Here is a 20,353-nt window from a genome sequence, read left to right as displayed (position 1 = left end):
TTGTTTGTCCGTTACTTACACTGCACGCGTTTTTCTTTCTCTCTGCTCCCATCAAGTTCATAATAGATTATTCCTTGACAATCCCACCGAACACACCGCAGAACCTTCCTGGCCGTTAATGAGGGCTTGGCCACCGTCCTAGCCGCTTCAGCGGGCTTCGACCACGACCGTTTGCGCTTCACGTTGTCGTAAGTGACCCACTTTTCATCGCCAGTCACCATCCGCTTCAGAAACGGGTCGATTTTGTTGCGATTCAGCAGCGACTCACATGCGTTGATACGGCAAAGATGTTTTTTTGCGTCAACGTGTGTGGCACCCATACATCGAGCTTCTTTGTGAATCCAAGCTTCTTCAAATGGTTAATAACGGTTTGATGACTTATCCCCAGCTCTTGGCCGATGCTACGGCTGCTACTATGCCGGTCTTCCTCGGCTAATTCAGCGATTTTGTCGCAATTTTCGACGACAGGCCTGTTGTGCGGTGGAAATGGAAACTGTATCGGATCCATAAACTGCACAAATTTTATTGGCAGCTTGAGATGCATTTTTGCCTTTGTCATAGTAGTACTGTAAAATATGTCGGATTTTCTCTTTATTTTGCTCCATATTTGCGACACTGTAACTCACGAACGACTTAACCAAACAAAACACTGTCAAGGACTATATTATAGCGCGCAAAAATACCTTTCCAACAAGCTATAGTATGACTCGATACAATGAATACAACTAGAACTACGCGCTTACAACGACACCTCGCGGAAATACCGCAGGACTTTTTTGACAGCCTAATATGTTGGAATTTGGGTAGAGCCCAAATTAGTACTTGGAACCAACGGTTACAGTTGTCAGCTTGGGTGCCTAGTGGAACTCACAAAACTCCCTGTATAAATCCCTCAGGGTCGGTTTACGTACGACTACGCGGTCAGGGAAACACCTAATTCGTGCAATCACGCTACCTTTTCACCCACTTCCTTAGCCTACACTCACCTTTCGTTTCCAAGAATCTGGGCCAGGGGGGCGTGTAGACGACGGACAGTGGCGTCTCTGGTACCTCTTTCACGTCGAAGAGATCTCTCTCAACCACTCGCGAACTATGGCTTAAATCACGAGCACTCGCGAAACCGCACCACCGAACTTATCCTTTCTTCGAAACCCGGATTCCTTTATCTCGCGACTATTCGCGATTCCTTTATCTTCGCGCGACACTTGGTTCAATCCAACCGTTCGGTATCAAGGTTTCTTTAGAAGTCCCCTGTTCTTAAGTTTCTGGGCATTCACCTCAGGTCCCGTGAATACCCCCTAGGCCCGTACTTAGGTACTAGGTACCCGTCGACATTCGCCCATAAAAATAGTGCCACCTAGTGGCCGGTGCCGATGTCCTCGGGCATGGAGAGTGTAGCGTCGTCTCGGCATTGTGAGTGTGGCATGAAGCGATGAACCATTACGCTTATCCACGCTCAGATATTTCCCAATTAATGTTTTTATATTCATTATTCGACACAAGACGCGCTAGTTTTGTGCATCCCACCCATGCAATTACATCAACAGTTACACTCTCCCTCAACTCGGGTAAAAAATATTAGTGGAACTAATATTTTTCATATTAATACACAATAAAATTAACGAAATACCGCGTACCTCTGAACCTTACTAATCCAAACATACATTGACTACACACTTTTTTGTAACTCAATTCGTTAGATCCTCAATTACCCTTCAATTTTACTAAGTTCAGAGATCTTTTGGGGGAAGATAAACATTCATTCTGTTATCCATGAGTCGGGGTCATATCACTTCATCGTTGTTAAAACAACTTCGTACTGTTTAAAGGGCAAAGCCTTCTAATGGCCATCAATATCTTTCGATTCCGGTCTCCAGCGAACTCATGGTCTGAAGTTTTCAACCAACATTCATAAAAACAAGTTAAAATAAAAAGGAAATAGTATAATTTAAAATAAATTTGAATAAACAAGTTGGAATTATTATTACAATAAAATTATGGACTAAACTACACATGCATTTTTTTTATTTTTTATTTCATTTTCTCATGCAACAAAATATAACGAATAATAATAAATAATAACACAGCACATACTTAAAACGATTCCGGAATCTTTAAATATACTATTTACAAATTGACATATGTGTACGGTATCAATAATTCAACAACGCGCGATGAAATATTTCAACTGTCGGAGTGAATATTACTGAATATTTTATGATCTTCATCTGTGTTCGTGCATTTTTTTTTTTTTGGATTGATCGAGCCATCATGATCCTATCTATTGTGTCTATTGTGCAAACGTGGTTTCTGAAATCAGTACCTAGTTGAACTAGTAGTTATTCAGGTAAGTTTATCATATGATTTAAAGTGATGATTTTTAATTTCTATTGTTCATGGGATCATTTCAAGGTTAAATAATCTCGATCTTCTCCTATCAACCAAAACCACGTAAAACTATCCTTTCAACTATCCATTCACTTCTATCAATTTTGGAATACAAAGTTAAGTGATACAATTAACAACGTTGCATCCCTATAATTGATTGTGATTTTGACGTAGGACTACGTCTAACCGGAAGATATAGGGGGTGAAATGGAAATCATTTCTCAATAGATCGCAAAGGTTTTTGCATCAATTGATAGGAAATATATCTACGCATCCATCATAACGAATAACATTTCATTTTTCTTGAGATAAATAATTGAATAATTGTGAAATATCAAGCATTGTCCAAATGCACTATGTGCCCATTTTTGATTGGTCCATTTTGTGCTCCTCAAATCGTACCGACCAAAACGGGCAACCAGAGCAGCAGCGAAATAGAATGAAGCACGATTGGAAAGGAAAAAGAAAAAAAAAATGAACGAAACATTGGTCGCAGTCTCACACATGCGTAATTCTCGAGCCAACCAGTCAGCTTAAAAATCCCCGCTCCGCTGCAGTAACGATCATTCTCATTCAAACCGTACACCACATCACAACACATCAACAAACCAATGCAAGCAGCCATGTCTGGACATGGTAAAGGAGGAAAAGTGAAGGGAAAGGCAAAATCCCGCTCGAACCGTGTTGATCCCCGCAAGGGTAGCTAGGCCGAGCGCGTTAGTACCAGTGCACCAGTCCACCTAGCCGGCGTTATATAGTTTCGGCCGCCAAACTGATCGAGTTAGCTGGCAAAGCTGCTCGCGACGATAAGAAAATCCGCATTCGAAACAGAACACATTCGGTTCGGTGGACATCAATACAACAGGCAGTGCAGCGAGTGGCGAGTGGCAAACGCCTCTATCCTCTATCCTGTGAGTGTGTACCGCTAGAGTATAAAACACGCGGACCCCAGAAAAATATCTTATTTTCTTTCAAACCGTAAACCCGTGTGGTTGTACGGCATCGGCATCGTGGACGTAACAAAGGAGGACAAGTTAAGGGAAAGGCAAAGTCTCACTCGAACCGTGCAGGTCTCCAGTTCCCTGTTGGTCGCATTCACTGATTGCTCCGCAAGGGTAACTAGGCCGAACGGATTGGTGTCGGAGCACCAGTATACCTAACAGCGATCATAGAGTTTCGGCCGTCGGAGTGCTCGAGTTGGCTTGCAAAGCTGCTCACGACAATCAGAAAATCCGCATCAAGAACAGAGCAGCTTCGGTTCGGCGCTCATCAAGGCAACAATTAGTTTCAGTGAGTGGCAAACGCAATCGCAAAACGGCAGCTGGTAGAAGAAGGTAAAAGTTTGTCTATACAGACTGCTTTGGTGGCAAAAGCAGCTACCATAAACCACGGCGCTTTACAGGGCCATTAAACCTTTCAAAAAAGAGTTTACGAAATACAGTTCAATGCTTTCTAAAATAATATCCAAAATAATAATAAAACACAAATTGATTTTTTCATAATTTGTTTGCCAGGATATGATGAGTATGAAAATTTGGCAGTTGTGCTGAGCTTATTGAAGGTTGGGGACTTTCCCGATTATTCAATTTTCACCAATTCTTAAATTGCTTCTAGATTGAAAGTACAGTAATTTATATTTAGCTCGACATTTAGATAATTGGATGGACCTGTAATGCGACATTTTTGTGACCATAGAGTTCGGGGTCCAAATTATGACCCCACATTGAAAGTCGACACTGTACCAGTGTCATCGAAAATGTTCAATTACAGGTTAAAATCGCCTCCAATGCGACACTGAGTGTTTCTCCGGCACGTCGCATTAAATGTAATTTACTGAACAACATGTCACAAGCTGGATGGGAAGAAATTTTCCAACTGTGAAAGCTGTGGCGAGTGGCAAACGCAATAGCTAAACAGGAAGGTTTAACCGAACAAGATGGGAATATCGAGTGATAACAAAAACACAACACCAAAGGTTCTCTTCAGAACCATCAACATGTTCATAAAGAGTAAACAGTAAACTAATCCATTTTTCAGGTAGATAGGTAGGTATTCACGTAGGATAAGAAAATAAAACAATATATTTAAAATATATATTCACTCCGGTTATGTCCCCGACATTACCCACCCGTCTTTTTGAATTAAACGATGAAAGAAAATAATTTAAAACTCATTTCTGAAATTAGATATAAAATATAATGAAGTTCATTTCTCTGACTTCCTGCAGGATAATTAAAATTCCATTAGATGCAGAGCCAACTGCATAATCTGGACAATGACGTGTTCCCTCTTTGATCAAGGATTATGCTAACGGAATTGGGCAAATATTCCACACAGAATTGTCATCGGAAATATCCCCCCTCTTCCAGCTTGTCCTCCCGTTTCATAGGAACCAACCATCATTTTTACGTTAGATCTATTTCAATTTCACTTTTCATCTATTAACACTCCTATACTCGCGCATTGGTCTGTCAGACCGAGAAATCAATAATTCGTTCATTTCTCAGAAAATATCAACACTACGACTTTGCGATTTTCTCTAGCTTCGTTATTCGTCGTTCGTCATCGTTTAGCGTATCGCATGTGTTGGTACAAAGGGGACGTGTGCCACTTTTTCAACACTTTCGGTCTGACACACCAACGCGAGTACAGGAGTAACTTTTTTGGACAAGTGCCTTTTTTCATATTCTAGAATATTGTTGAAAGAAATGTATAAATTAATGTTAGTGGCGTGGAATATTTATTGAGTATAATGCATAAGATCATAACCGGACTAGTCTTACTTAATTTCAGTCCCTTTTGTAACTGGATTGAACGGATCCATATATTAACTATTCGTTGATATATTCGTCGTTAGATTCATACGTTCAAAAGCAAAATATAAATGTTCGACTTTCGTATAGTTATTCGCTAAATATAATGGTCATACATATACAAACTTGTGAAAGAATTTCCATTGTGGAAGAATTGTAAACTGTAAACTATAATCGGTGGCTAATCGGTGGCTTATGATAATTTTTAACAGTTACAGTATTGGGTTATTTTTTTATAATGGAAAATATCGACAAGAAAACAAGAAAAAATATCATCTTTTTATGCACCATCTAAAAAAAGGCATTAATTCTTAGTTTACCAAGGATACAGAGACAAAAAATATTAGAAATATGCAAACTTTATATTCCAGAACCTTTATCATCTGGTGATTATCTAGAAGGTCGTTATACATTTTTCTCTTCGATATAAGACCCGAAAAACACGCAACGACTGCATGAAATGTAAAAAATATGTTTGTTACGAGCATGCAGTTATGCTATGTTCTGATTCTTACTACAATGAATCCACAATCGTTTAATACGTTTTTATGCTATTTATTAGCTCTTTATACTTCCATGAATTATATTCAGTTGCTTACTTTCAATTAATAACAGTGGAAAATTCGAATTTCGTTATTTGTGTTGGAGTATCAAAAATTACTCTGTTTTGGGGAGGCTGAATTAGATGACTATTAAAACATAATAAAGACGAAGAAAACATGTTTTTTGGAGTTTTCTCATTTAATTATACCAAATAAATGCCAATAAAGCCTGAAAAATACACAATGGCAACATTATAGATAAGTTTAATTTTCGGTATGTGACACCGTGCGCGAGTATACGTGTTATGATTTTGCACGCGAATACAGGAGGGTTAATAGGTTTTTTTTAAATACCCTACGCTTTTAAGGTGAAGGTTGAAGCTAGCCATTGTAGTAGTATAGGTAAACCCTCGTGTAAAAATGGGGTAATAGTGTTTGTGAGAGAAGAGCAAAGCACACGCAAACCCACATATATTTAACCCACATCATTGATCAATTCACTTATCAGACTGTGTGGCGCTTCATTGACACGAGTCTTTGAATACATTTGAAAAAAAAAACAAATAACAATTCAATACTAAAGTAAAATGTATGAACGATATGTTCCGATGAACAATTGCAAATATAAATATATATAGAAGGTGCATTTGCATATGATTCTGATTATACGCGAGCGTAACATGAGCAAATTTATAACACATGCGAATTGGGGCTCTTTTGGTATTAACAAGTTCTTCCGCATAGTAACTCGATGTTGATAATTCCTTAATATTTTCCTTCGTTGATCGTATTGTTTTCACATATTCACGTTGGAAAGCCTTAACCCTTCTCTTCGTTGGCCGAGGCATTTAGATTGAATTTAATACTTTTCCGTTTACTGTTTTTGAAAGCATAGGCAGCCGTGGCAGTGTTCCGAGCTCTGCAATACAATTTTCTTACCCAATGTTAAAGTTGCTAAAACTTACATTATAGACCCATTAAACGTAAAAATAATAATTGTATTGATATCAACACAATTTTATTCTATTGATTTTCATGACATGGGACGCTATGACTCCGGAATAACATTTTATTGAGTGGTTTTTATAGCTGTTTCGATGATGTTGTTTGGCATCAGTGTCGAAAAAATAACGATGCTTCCACCAATACAAACAAAACCATTGCAGAAGATTGAAAAACGAAAATTTAACTTTCAGAGCACTTGCTCGAGTTTTCCGACGTTCTTCACTATACGGTGCGAAAGCAGATGAAAATTTAATATCTTGTGAATAATCGATTAGAGTTTGGTTGATATTACTTGATGGGAAGTGTGCGAAAACGATCATTTTCTTCACACTGTTTCGCAAAATTTATTAATTTATTAATTATTGATTTTCTGGCGAGGGGTGAGGGAGGGAGATGAAAGAAATGAGCGCCATTGTGGCAGCCATTTGTGGCTAGCTTCCACCTTCACCTTAAATCAGCGGCAGAGAATACACCGAGAGATTTCCCATTCATGTCGGAAACCTCATAACAACTGGCTCCTCTTTTTGCCACAATGATGCATGACACAAATTGAGGACCTACACTGAGAGGAATATTTAGTAAATATAACCAATTTTTTAGTACATGTTACCAATTCTCTAGTCATTTTCTACCCTACTAATCATTGGTACATTCTACGAAAAAAAATTAGTAGGCGCAAATGTCTCGCTCAACTACGGTTTGTTGGTCCAATGTTGGGTCAATATTGACTCAAAAAATCCGATTAATCGGTTCAGTAATGCCAGATCTTTTGACCCCCCCCCCCATTGGTACAATATCAGTAAAAATTTTGTTTGGGACACATCAGGGATCTGGATATTTTTTTTTTAATTTTTATTCTATTATATTTTATTATATATGGTATTATTCTACATAATTAGTACATATTATTTATAACTTATTCTACATACAGTAAACGTTGATTTGCATGAGTTAGATAGACTTGAATCCTCTTGTTGCAGCAACAGGAGACGCTTCCGTCGCTGTAGAAGAACAACTTGCTCTTTTTCCGCCTGTAGCGACATATACCATTTCACCTTTCGCAACCACGTAATTCCTTTCAGCGATTTTAAAACCATGATCTCCTGGCCTGCCTTCAAAGCAACGTTAAATTTCTCCACAGAACTGATTGGAATTACAACATCTATGGAGAAAATAATTGTTATTCTTGCAATAATATATTTTGAAATATATTTACTGATTGGTAATGCCTTTTATTGTACCATTATCCCTTGTCGTTGCCACTTCGGCTGATTTTTGTAGGGTAAGAAGCTAAAACAGAACCAGAAAAGAGATTATTTACAGGTAAACTTAAAACGAGAGCAAAATGCTTACCTCCGTTTCCAAAAAGGAAATGGCGATTGCAAAGTGCGCACATCACAGATGCTAGGTATGACAAAAAACAAGGATACTAATGGTATGAAGTAAAATGTACGAAGCTTCAGTAGTGATGTTCATTGCATCTGACATTGATTTTACAAGATTTTGGTAATATATACAAAAAAATTGTATATTTTACCAATATTTTGACTACTAAAGATTTAGTAGCTGCCTTTACTAAACTTTTTCTCCAGTGTAGCTTCGCATTATAACCCACAATCCAATCGACGAAAAAAACATCGACCTAACAACGACCGTAACGCTGTTACCCACAATCCAATCGACGAAAAAAACATCGACCTAACAACGACCGTAACGCTGTTACCTATTCACGATGACGACGATTAGGTATCGACATCTGGATACGGTATTAGTTTGTATGAGGCAAACTATTCTCTATGATATTAGTCGGCCCGAATCAGTTTATATTTGCTAAAATTTGTATTAAATTTTTTTCTTGGCATAATTTTTTCTACTTAAAGTACGTTGTCATGACCCTAATTTGAATTATTTTCTATAGACGTTCAGATATTCTCAAAAAAACTTGTCATTATAATATAAAATTATCTCAAAACATATTTTTTATGACGTTTTTTCACCACTTGCAGGCAATGGTGATTTTCACTTACATAGAGTACTAATTTGATTAAGGAAAAATCATGTTCATTCATAATTTTCATTTTAAAAGTGTATTCATTCCTTCTGCAAATCCATACTGTCATGCCTATTCCCCAATATCGCCAACGCGGATAGTTCGTTGAATAATTAAACAAACTAAATGGCATCACTGGTGGTTCTTTTTTCCACTCCGCTAAACTGTCATCTCAAACAAAAACAAATGGATCATACAACTGGTGAGTATGAAATATATTTCGGCTTTTTAATTATTAATTATTTTATCTTGTCTTATCAGCTATGAATACATTCGACTCGTTTGCTTCCATCAATCAGTAAGTGAGAAAGATGATTTCTCCCATCACCACAGTGCGGATTTCCACTTCTATCACAGCAGCCAACAACATCCGTTTTCCTGCAGCAGTAACCTCCAACCCCTGTTGGCAATGCCGGGGGACAGCACTAACAGCAGCAGCAGCAGAATTTGACCATGGTATGGTATTGCGAAGAACTTTCCCCATTAGAGGTTCCGTGCTTCGCGCACATTCAAAAATCCTCTTCAGACACGAAAACTCAACGACAAGGAGGTATTTATCAACTTGCTCAGCTGAATTACCACCCGGAGGAACCCGAATGCACTGATTCCGTTGTATAGTAGAATGAAAATAGGCGAGGTAAGCGAACGTAATCGCATGATATTTTAATGTTCGCATTTTTATCCGGATCATACAACTGGTGAGTAGGGAATTCATTTCTGCTTTTCACTTACTAATCATTTTATTTTGTTTCAGCTATGAATACATCCGACTCAATCAATCGGCGAATGAGAAAGATGATTTCCCTCATCACCACATTGCTTATTTCCACTTCTGTCACACCAGCCAACAGCATCAGCTTTCCCGCAGCAGTATCCTTTAAGTCCAGGGTGCTATTCCGGGGAACAGCATCAACAGCAACAGCAGCAGGACCTGGCCATCGATAGTATTTCGAGCAATTTTCCCCATCGGAGATCCCGTGCTTCACGCACATTGAAGAATCCTCCTCAGCCACATATCTGTGTCATCAAGGGCAAGGAGGTATTCATCAATGTACTCAGTCGGATTTGAATCGTCAATCCAGACAACCCGGATGCACCGATTCCATTATATACCTTATTTTTATTATACATGGATTTTTATTATTTTTTTTCAATAAAATGTTTAAATCGATCAATGTATTTCCTTTTCATTTTCAATAACAAACCAATACAAACAAGCAGCAAGCAGTGCTGGAAGCAGCGCTGCAAGCAGGTCGACGCCTTGCACATGTTGGCGAAAAAGTGGCGTCAAGTTGTTCGATGAATGCATATGAAAGGTCGATAACTCGATTGCAGGGTGGCAGCATTTGAGGTCGATTGTTGACATTTCATCGACCCAATCTTGGCAGGCAAAACGGAATGTGGGAACTATTAAGGTGGCCGTACACTGTTTGCCCGGAGGTCAAATATTTGTTATTTTTTGACAGATAAGGTTTGATTTGATATTTGCACAAACACTATTTTGTTTGCCACTCTTCAATTTTCAACAGTAGTAAACAATATCAAACACCGAACATGGAAAAAATCAACTGAAATATTCAAGGTAACCTAACCATGTACCGACCGGTTCGAAGAACAGACTGAAAAAATATTTTAGGCATCCAATAATTGAATATTTGCTTGTCGTGTATATTTGATCAGTACACGTTGACCAAATTTTATCTGTCAAAAAGAGTCAAATATTTGGCTTCGGTCAAACAGTATATGAGCACCCTTAGGTGCGGAAGATTGTCGGAATACCCGCTTAAAAACCCGTTGACTAATATCAAACGTGGGTGAGTAACGCTTATGCCGTAAATTGTACTGTTTTTTCGTATTTTCATGCGCTTTCCTCAAATTTTCTTTTACTATCTCCCACACTTTTTTGCTCACACCGTTCAACTTTTCTTGTCGTTTTCCATCTTTATTTTCTACCTTTGGCTGATGCCGATGATCCGAGCTTCGTTCGAAGATTTCCTGGCCGTATATAATACGGTGTGGAGTGAGTTTACTCGTTGAGTGAATTGTATTATTTAATACAACTTCTATCTCCAAATTTTAGTGTCCCACAACCGTTGGTCCTGACGCACGTATGTACGGATCATGGAGTTAATCGTCCGGTTCAACCGTTTTGCTGGGTTTGCCTGGCTTCGGTGACGAGCATTCGCCCAATGTTGAATTTCATACTTTTTCAGCAGCTCTTGAAACTCTTTTGACAAGAAAGTTGTCGCATTATCTGTGATCGCATATTGTGGAGCAGATAACGTCCGTAGCCATTTCTCTTCCAGAATTGTGCATAGTTGGTTGCCCATTTTCGGTACGGAAGAGATTGTTGAGTGCTTTGTTTCCTTACACATATCGCATTTCGAAATGTACTTTTTTAAATCGGCACTCATACGGGGCCAGTAATAATGAATTTTCAATTTCTCGATGCATTTTTCGAACCCTATGTGAAAATTCCCATTGTGTTCCTATGCCATGATTCTAGTTCGTACAAATTCTGTATTTTGTACAATTTGTACAATTTCTTGTTTTCTATTCGAAAATCAATATATTTTTCAGGCTCTGTTTTCACTGCTTTGTACAGGATGGTGTACCACCTGTCTTCCATCTCTGGTTCTAGAGTTTCGATGGAGCGGGACAATGCATCCGCGACCACGTTATCTTTTCCCTTTCTATGTTTTATCTCCATTTCATATTGTTGGAGAGTTATACTCCAACGACTGAGACGAGATGAGGGTTTCCACTTAGCTTTCATAATGAAAGTAAGCGCGGATGAATCTGTCACTAACGTGAACCGGGTACCCTCGATATAGCACCTGAATTTATCGATGCATCGGAGGGCAGCTAAACCTTCTTTTTCTGCAGCGTGATAGTTTAGTTCCGCTCCCTTGAGCTTCTCTGAATGATAGGCGATTACCTTTTCCTCTCCCTTTTGAATTTGGGTTAGTACACCCGCGAGAGCTGTGTCACTAGCATCTGTTTGAACACAGAATGGTAGTGTAAAGTCTGGATTGGCCATTACAGGAGCTGATATCGACTGCTCCTTTATCGCTTTGAAAGCTTCATCTGCTGTATTATTCCACTGCACTCTAATCGGCTTGTTTCTCAACAAGTCCGTTAGAGGTTTTGTAACCGTTGGTTCCAAGCATTAATTTGGGCTCTACCCAAATAATAGATCCCAACATAATGTTTCAATAAAATCGCCATAAATACCCACCGCCTGTTGCTTGTGAACAGTTGGCCCAATAGTGAACGGTGTGAGCCCTGGGTAAAGATGCCCACCGCGAAATACGCTTCATGGGACCATCTGTCATTCAACAGAGCTGCGAACTAGGCAAAACATAAATGAACTCACACAAAAGAAAAAAAGAAAAGAAAAGCTCGGCAAAGAGTAGTGCCGGCTAACGACTTTCCACCATCAAGGAAGTAGGAAGTGCGCGCCGGAACAAGTGAATTTTAATAGTGCCAGAGTGCATCGAGAGCAAATAGAGAAGATAGAAAAAGATTGTTATAAGAATTAAAAGGTTAGTGGGAAATTGAAAAGGAATGAATTATTAGTAATTTAATATTTAATTTATAGAAATTATAAGAGAAAAGATAAGAGCTAAAAAGAAGGAGAGAACCGGAAGAGAGAAAAAAAAGGTAAAGTAGTGTATTGGCGAGAATCAAGACTAAGAAATAATGCGCTGGACAGGTCCTTTCAGCGGGCCTTTTTTTATATTTCATCTTTTTCTCCGCCGAGACGTGTGGTACCCGCCATTGAGATAAGGGACGTTCGACTGCAAGTTCCGCCATTGATAGTCGACGTCGAGTAAAGATACCGGAACCAGAAGAGCCATATTCACGCTTGGAGGTTACAGCGGGGATTTTATCCGGTTAAACGACGGAGAAAGAAGAGAAAAAATACACGAAAAGTACTGCAAGTATAAAAGCATAAAATTTTGTGACGTCACAATTAGGACAAAGGAAAAAGGTAGGGAAAATAGGATAGGGTCAGAAGAAAATTAAAGAGTAGATTTAAAAGGAAGGAATTAAAGACGAAAATTGTAACAAAATTACATTTATCTCCTCTATTGCGGTTTTGGAAATTCCCGTTTTTTCGGACTCGAAAGGAGTCGCCAGCCCTCGTCCTCGATTGGTCGGCGGAGTTGGCTAGCATTGCTCAACCTTTGAGAGATAGTTGATTGTGGGAGTAGTTGGTGGCTTCAAAGGAATGCGTAGGTCTTGTGGAGAAAGATAAAACCGACACTGCTCCTTTTTGCTGGAGGAACAGCTGTTTGCGAGTGACCGGAAGCAGGTTAAACGACCCTGAGAAAGGAAATCCCTAATTAGAGAGTTTCAGTTTCGTGTTCGCTAAATTTGTCGATGAACCTACGGTAGTAATTCACCATACCGAGGAATCTTCTTAATGCCCTTATGGATTTTGGGACCTCATATCCAAGGATCGATTGGATCTAGATTAGGTCGCAATCCATCTTGGGACAATATATAGCCGAGATACGGCAATTCATAACAGCAGAACTTCGATTTTGCCAGATTTATGTATAAATTTGCTTTCTTTAGCCTTTCTGCCAATTCTCTCAATTTTTGTACATGCTCTTCAAACGTTTTTCTGACTACCACAATATCATCCAGATATACGAATATAAAGGGTTCTAATGCACCATAATTGAGGACTCGATCCATCAATTTACTCAGGGTGGCTGGGCTATTAATCAGACCAAACGGCAAACGGGTGAATTGATATAGACCTTTTCCAGGAATCGAGAACGCTGTATATTTTCGCGATTCTCGATCCAGGGGTATCTGTAAAAAAGCTTGGCTTAGGTCTACTGTTGACAAATATTTAAATTGTCCTAAATGGCTCAAAATTCTATTTTGATGTGGGAGTGGATATGCGTCCCTCTTCGTTCTTTTGTTGAGCTTTCTGGCATCTAAGCACAGTCTCACCTCATCACTGTCCCTCTTTTTGACTGGGACAACGGGTAAGGCCCAATCCGAATTTGAAGGTTCTATTATGTTGTCTCGAATCATGTTTTCAAGCGCTTTATGAATTTTCTTCTGAACCTCTGGGCTCCATGGATACGGGTTTTGTCTAACTGGGTTCGCATTTGCAAATTCGGGTTTCAACTCTATTTTGTGGGTTATTAAATTTGTTTTACCTAGTTTTCCAGGACTAGCTGTGAGGAACATATTTTTAATATTTTCTAGTTCTCGTAATTGCAAATTACTCAATTGCTCCTCAGTTTGTTCACTTATTCATTTTCCTCTTCAATAATTTCGACAAAGTCTTGTACAGTAGGACGAATTCCGAATTTCTGCCAGAAATCGTATCCTAGAATACATTTTCGATGTAATTTCGGTGCCATTAGTACTGGTAGGATTTTTGTTTTCCCATTGAAGCTTATCGGAATGTCCGTGCATCCCAGCAATTCTAATATCTCTCCTCCAGCAGTTTTGAGGCTCTTTTTAGTGGGTCGAATTTTCAATTTCAAAGCATTAACGATTTTTTCTCCGTCAACACCTAATACCGTTCTAGCTGCACCGCTATCCAGCAGTCCCATAACTGAAATTCCTAACATATCAACTTTTGCAAACGGTCTGGGATCATTGCTAAGTGTGATAAGTATCGAAGCAATTTCCTTATTTTCGTTCACGTTCTTTTCAACACGTGAGTAATCAAGTTGTTCAAGAACTGTGGATGCTTCAATTGTAGTTCTTTTGTGAGGTCTTCTGAGATTTTCTGCATGACTTGCTCGCCTCAGTGAGCAGTCTCTAGCACGTTTTTTGATTCGCAATACGGACAATCTTTTGTTGGGAATCCTGGAAATCCGCATTTTCTACAGAAAATATTTAATTTTCTGGTACAATCTACGAACCCATGACCTTCTTCGTGACAATTGAAGCATGGTCCAATTTTCACAGGAATATATGCTTTAACTATTCTCTGCAGGGCATTTGTTCCACTAGGTCCAGGAACTGGACTTTTGGACCTCCCTATACTCATCATTTTCGGACCAGAAACATTCTCATCTCTAATTTTCTTTTCCTGTATATTAGGTTCCCATTTTTTCCATAATTGCTTTGTACTGTTATTATATTTTTGTTTTGAAAATTCTTTAAATTTTTTTCTAGGATAATTATTATTGTTAGACCTGTTGGAATCGGAATTGGTTTTCCATTGCTCCAACTCATCGATTTGAGACGTGCGCGGTAAGTATCTGTTTATCAATGAAAACAGATACAGTCCAATTTATTGAGTCCAATTTTTCCCAAACTCTTTCATTTTAGCAATGGTACAAACATTAGCAGCGAGCATGGCATTTCTGAAGTCTCCCCGTTTATTGCGGAATAAAACATCAAATTTTCTTTTTTCCTCTATTCACTCGCGAGACGCGACACGGAACTAGGACACAACACTTATAATCCTTACAAACATTAAAATGGTTAAAATTACCTTTTTCGTCGACCGGTTTCGGGCTCGATGTTGCCCATCTACTGGACGGTGTCCGACTGGTTACGATGGAGCACTAACACATATTCATACGGTTATCAGTACTTGTCGAAGATATAGTTTGCTGAGTTATCAGCTTCGTCAGATGGAAGAGTTGAGATGATATTGGTGCATCTTCTTCATTCATAAGTGGGGAATCGCTGGTTGAGATGTACATTGATTCCCATGCATTCAACTGTGAGGCTTTTCGTACATTTCTAATAATTTTTGCCTTCTCCCAGTCTACGCAGTGGGCTTGAGTTAAAGCATGTGCTGCCACACTTGATTCGCTGGCTCGTTCATTATCCACCGCATTCTTATGTTCACGTAGGCGGATTTTGAATTTCCGACGAGTTTGACCGATGTATACACTAGTACAGTCTTTGCAGGGAATCTGATAGATCCCTGATTTTTCATCCGGTGGAATTCTATCTTTCAGGTTGCACAAAAGGTCTTTCAGGGTGCTCTCACTTTTGTACACCACATGAAATCCGTGTTTCCGGAGTGTAGACTGGACTGTGTTGGTTATTTTGGGATAGTACGGTAGGCTGATCCTTTTGTGTTGTTCCTTCTCAGGCTCTAATGTGGTGTTGTTTTTTCTCCATTTCTTCTTCTCGTGTTTCCGAAGGATTTTCTCCACAAAACATCTCTTGTACCCATTCAGCTCTGCAGCATGGTAGATTCTATTTTTCTCCGCTATGTAATCATCTCTCTCCATTGGTATGTTGAGGAGACGATACACCATGGAGTGGAAGGCTGCTTGTTTTTGTGCGCCGAAGTGATTAGAGTCGGAAGTTATATATCTATTCGTAGACGTTGGTTTACGGTATATCCCAAACTTTAGCCGATTATCTTCCTTCCGGGTAATGTACAGGTCCAGAAAAGGAAGTGTACCGTCTTTTTCTTTTTCGACGGTAAACTCAATCGTCCTATGTCGGGAATTCAACAACTCCAACGTCTGCTTCAAGTAACGTTCTTTCACAACTGCGAAGATGTCATCTACATAGCGTCTCCACATTCGAGGGAAGAATTTTTCTTTCGCCAACTCTGTTTCAAAATCTTTCATGAAAACCTCCGCTAAGAGTGGCGATAGCTTGCTACCCATACTGAGACCGAACGTTTGCTTGTAGAACTTTCCCCTGAACGAAAAGAAGTTCTGATTCATACAGGTTTTCGTTACCAAAAGATATGCGTCGATCTGATTGGGTGGTACGCGTTTCCGTTCCAGATGTCTGCGCAAACTATTTACCGCCTCTGTTACTGGCACGTTCGGAAAAAGAGCTGTAACATCGAACGACACCAGAATTTCCCCTCGCCTAACCTCGAAGCCTTTCAAATGGTCTACCAACTCAAACGAATTGTTGACATTTTTACCGTGAGTTATGGGATATTTTTTCAATTCTTCAATCAACCAAGCAGCCATTTTTTCAGTTGGAGTGCAGATGTTAGACGAAATCGGCCGCATCGCCACTGGATTTTTATGTATTTTTGGGAGGCAGTACAACGATGCCACTTTTGGATTGGGTACATTCAATTTTCGTTCAAGTTTATCCCCACCCATCAAGTGTGTGACTTTTTGGCAACAGAATTAGCTTCTTCAGTCATTGCATTAAGCGGATCTTTAGGTTTCCCATTTTTGAAGCAATGCTCTTCATACGGACCGGAGCGAATCATGTCAAGAACCCGTAAGTCATAATCATGTTTATCCATGATCACAACTGCATTCCCTTTATCTGCCCGTGAATAAACTACATCGCGAGCTTTTAGCTGTCGTATTGCACACCAGGTATCAAAGCTCGTCTGTTTCCCACTTTCCGTCTTGGGTACTGTTTTTAATAAACATTGCTCAACGTCGTACCGTATAGCTGATTTCGACGTGAAAGTGTTGTACTGTATTGCGCTTTCAATATTGTTTACTGTGTCGGCGATGGGGGGGCGCGAGGGGGAGATGGCAAAATTCAATCCCTTGTTCAATAGATCCAGCTCAGTTCTAGCGAACTGTGCGGACGAAAGGTTGATAACAAAATTGTCGATGTTTTGTGGAGATCGTATTACCTTCTGTGGCGCCTGCGTCAGAGCGAGATGTTGTAGTTTTTTGTGATGCCTTTCTTTCGTTCTCCTTACACGTCCCTGGAGATTGCGACTTATTTTACACATCACTGTTTGCCAACAATCGTTGTTCCCTTCTACACACCGATGAACAATACACTCTACAGCACTGTGGTAAACAACTTGCGTTCTCCTTACACGTCCCTGGAGATTGCGACTTATTTTACACATCACTGTTTGCCAACAATCGTTGTTCCCTTCTACACACCGATGAACAATACACTCTACAGCACTGTGGTAAACAACTTGCTTCAACAGCTGTAGGTGCAATGAATACAGCTGTTCTTCGACAATGGACAGCGCTTTATGTTTGCACCTTATTTCTTCGGCTAGCCAAAGTACTCGGGCACGTTTGGCTGCCTTTTCACTGGATGCACTACTTATTGAGGGTTTAATTTGAATAAAGTTGGAGTTGTTGAATTCCCGACATAGGACGATTAAGTTTACCGTCGAAAAAGAAAAAGACGGTACACTTCCTTTCTGGACCTGTACATTACCCGGAAGGAAGATAATCGGCTAAAGTTTGGGATATACCGTAAACCAACGTCTACGAATAGATATATAACTTCCGACTCTAATCACTTCGGCGCACAAAAACAAGCAGCCTTCCACTCCATGGTGTATCGTCTCCTCAACATACCAATGGAGAGAGATGATTACATAGCGGAGAAAAATAGAATCTACCATGCTGCAGAGCTGAATGAGTACAAGAGATGTTTTGTGGAGAAAATCCTTCGGAAACACGAGAAGAAGAAATGGAGAAAAAACAACACCACATTAGAGCCTGAGAAGGAACAACACAAAAGGATCAGCCTACCGTACTATCCCAAAATAACCAACACAGTCCAGTCTACACTCCGGAAACACGGATTTCATGTGGTGTACAAAAGTGAGAGCACCCTGAAAGACCTTTTGTGCAACCTGAAAGATAGAATTCCACCGGATGAAAAATCAGGGATCTATCAGATTCCCTGCAAAGACTGTACTAGTGTATACATCGGTCAAACTCGTCGGAAATTCAAAATCCGCCTACGTGAACATAAGAATGCGGTGGATAATGAACGAGCCAGCGAATCAAGTGTGGCAGCACATGCTTTAACTCAAGCCCACTGCGTAGACTGGGAGAAGGCAAAAATTATTAGAAATGTACGAAAAGCCTCACAGTTGAATGCATGGGAATCAATGTACATCTCAACCAGCGATTCCCCACTTATGAATGAAGAAGATGCACCAATATCATCTCAACTCTTCCATCTGACGAAGCTGATAACTCAGCAAACTATATCTTCGACAAGTACTGATAACCGTATGAATATGTGTTAGTGCTCCATCGTAACCAGTCGGACACCGTCCAGTAGATGGGCAACATCGAGCCCGAAACCGGTCGACGAAAAAGGTAATTTTAACCATTTTAATGTTTGTAAGGATTATAAGTGTTGTGTCCTAGTTCCGTGTCGCGTCTCGCGAGTGAATAGTGATAAATATCCTTACGTTAGCACAACCAAAAATAAGTGAAATGGAGGCAACTACCTCAAAGTGCTTTCGCCTTTATGGCCGATTGGTTACGAAGAAGAAAGTTCTGTTAATGAGTATTCAATTCTTAACACGGTGCAAGAGAAGAGGTTTTATTCCCAACTTTATTCAAATTAAACCCTCAATAAGTAGTGCATCCAGTAAAAAGGCCGCCAAACGTGCCCGAGTACTTTGGCTAGCCGAAGAAATAAGGTGCAAACATAAAGCGCTGTCCATTGTCGAAGAACAGCTGTATTCATTGCACCTACAGCTGTTGAAGCAAGTTGTTTACCACAGTGCTGTAGAGTGTATTGTTCATCGGTGTGTAGAAGGGAACAACGATTGTTGGCAAACAGTGATGTGTAAAATAAGTCGCAATCTCCAGGGACGTGTAAGGAGAACGAAAGAAAGGCATCACAAAAAACTACAACATCTCGCTCTGACGCAGGCGCCACAGAAGGTAATACGATCTCCACAAAACATCGACAATTTTGTTATCAACCTTTCGTCCGCACAGTTCGCTAGAACTGAGCTGGATCTATTGAACAAGGGATTGAATTTTGCCATCTCCCCCTCGCGCCCCCCATCGCCGACACAGTAAACAATATTGAAAGCGCAATACAGTACAACACTTTCACGTCGAAATCAGCTATACGGTACGACGTTGAGCAATGTTTATTAAAAACAGTACCCAAGACGGAAAGTGGGAAACAGACGAGCTTTGATACCTGGTGTGCAATACGACAGCTAAAAGCTCGCGATGTAGTTTATTCACGGGCAGATAAAGGGAATGCAGTTGTGATCATGGATAAACATGATTATGACTTACGGGTTCTTGACATGATTCGCTCCGGTCCGTATGAAGAGCATTGCTTCAAAAATGGGAAACCTAAAGATCCGCTTAATGCAATGACTGAAGAAGCTAATTCTGTTCGCCAAAAAGTCACACACTTGATGGGTGGGGATAAACTTGAACGAAAATTGAATGTACCCAATCCAAAAGTGGCATCGTTGTACTGCCTCCCAAAAATACATAAAAATCCAGTGGCGATGCGGCCGATTTCGTCTAACATCTGCACTCCAACTGAAAAAATGGCTGCTTGGTTGGTTGAAGAATTGAAAAAATATCCCATAACTCACGGTAAAAATGTCAACAATTCGTTTGAGTTGGTAGACCATTTGAAAGGCTTCGAGGTTAGGCGAGGGGAAATTCTGGTGTCGTTCGATGTTACAGCTCTTTTTCCGAACGTGCCAGTAACAGAGGCGGTAAATAGTTTGCGCAGACATCTGGAACGGAAACGCGTACCACCCAATCAGATCGACGCATATCTTTTGGTAACGAAAACCTGTATGAATCAGAACTTCTTTTCGTTCAGGGGAAAGTTCTACAAGCAAACGTTCGGTCTCAGTATGGGTAGCA

The 20,353-nt window shown here is 39.9% G+C and overlaps 1 long non-coding RNA gene across 1 annotated transcript; it reads left to right on the top strand.

Annotated features, from left to right (window-relative positions):
- The first annotated feature begins 8,820 nt into the window (after window positions 1-8,820).
- LOC129770816 (uncharacterized) lies at window positions 8,821-9,973 on the top strand. Its single transcript, XR_008742204.1, has 3 exons — window positions 8,821-9,000; window positions 9,060-9,496; window positions 9,553-9,973. It is a non-coding gene; the product is annotated as an uncharacterized LOC129770816 (long non-coding RNA).
- Window positions 9,974-20,353: the final 10,380 nt, after the last annotated feature.

Source organism: Toxorhynchites rutilus, chromosome 2, assembly GCF_029784135.1.
Source record: "Toxorhynchites rutilus septentrionalis strain SRP chromosome 2, ASM2978413v1, whole genome shotgun sequence".
Classification (NCBI taxonomy): Eukaryota; Metazoa; Arthropoda; class Insecta; order Diptera; family Culicidae; genus Toxorhynchites; species Toxorhynchites rutilus.
This window is presented reverse-complemented; position numbering and strand designations above follow the sequence as displayed.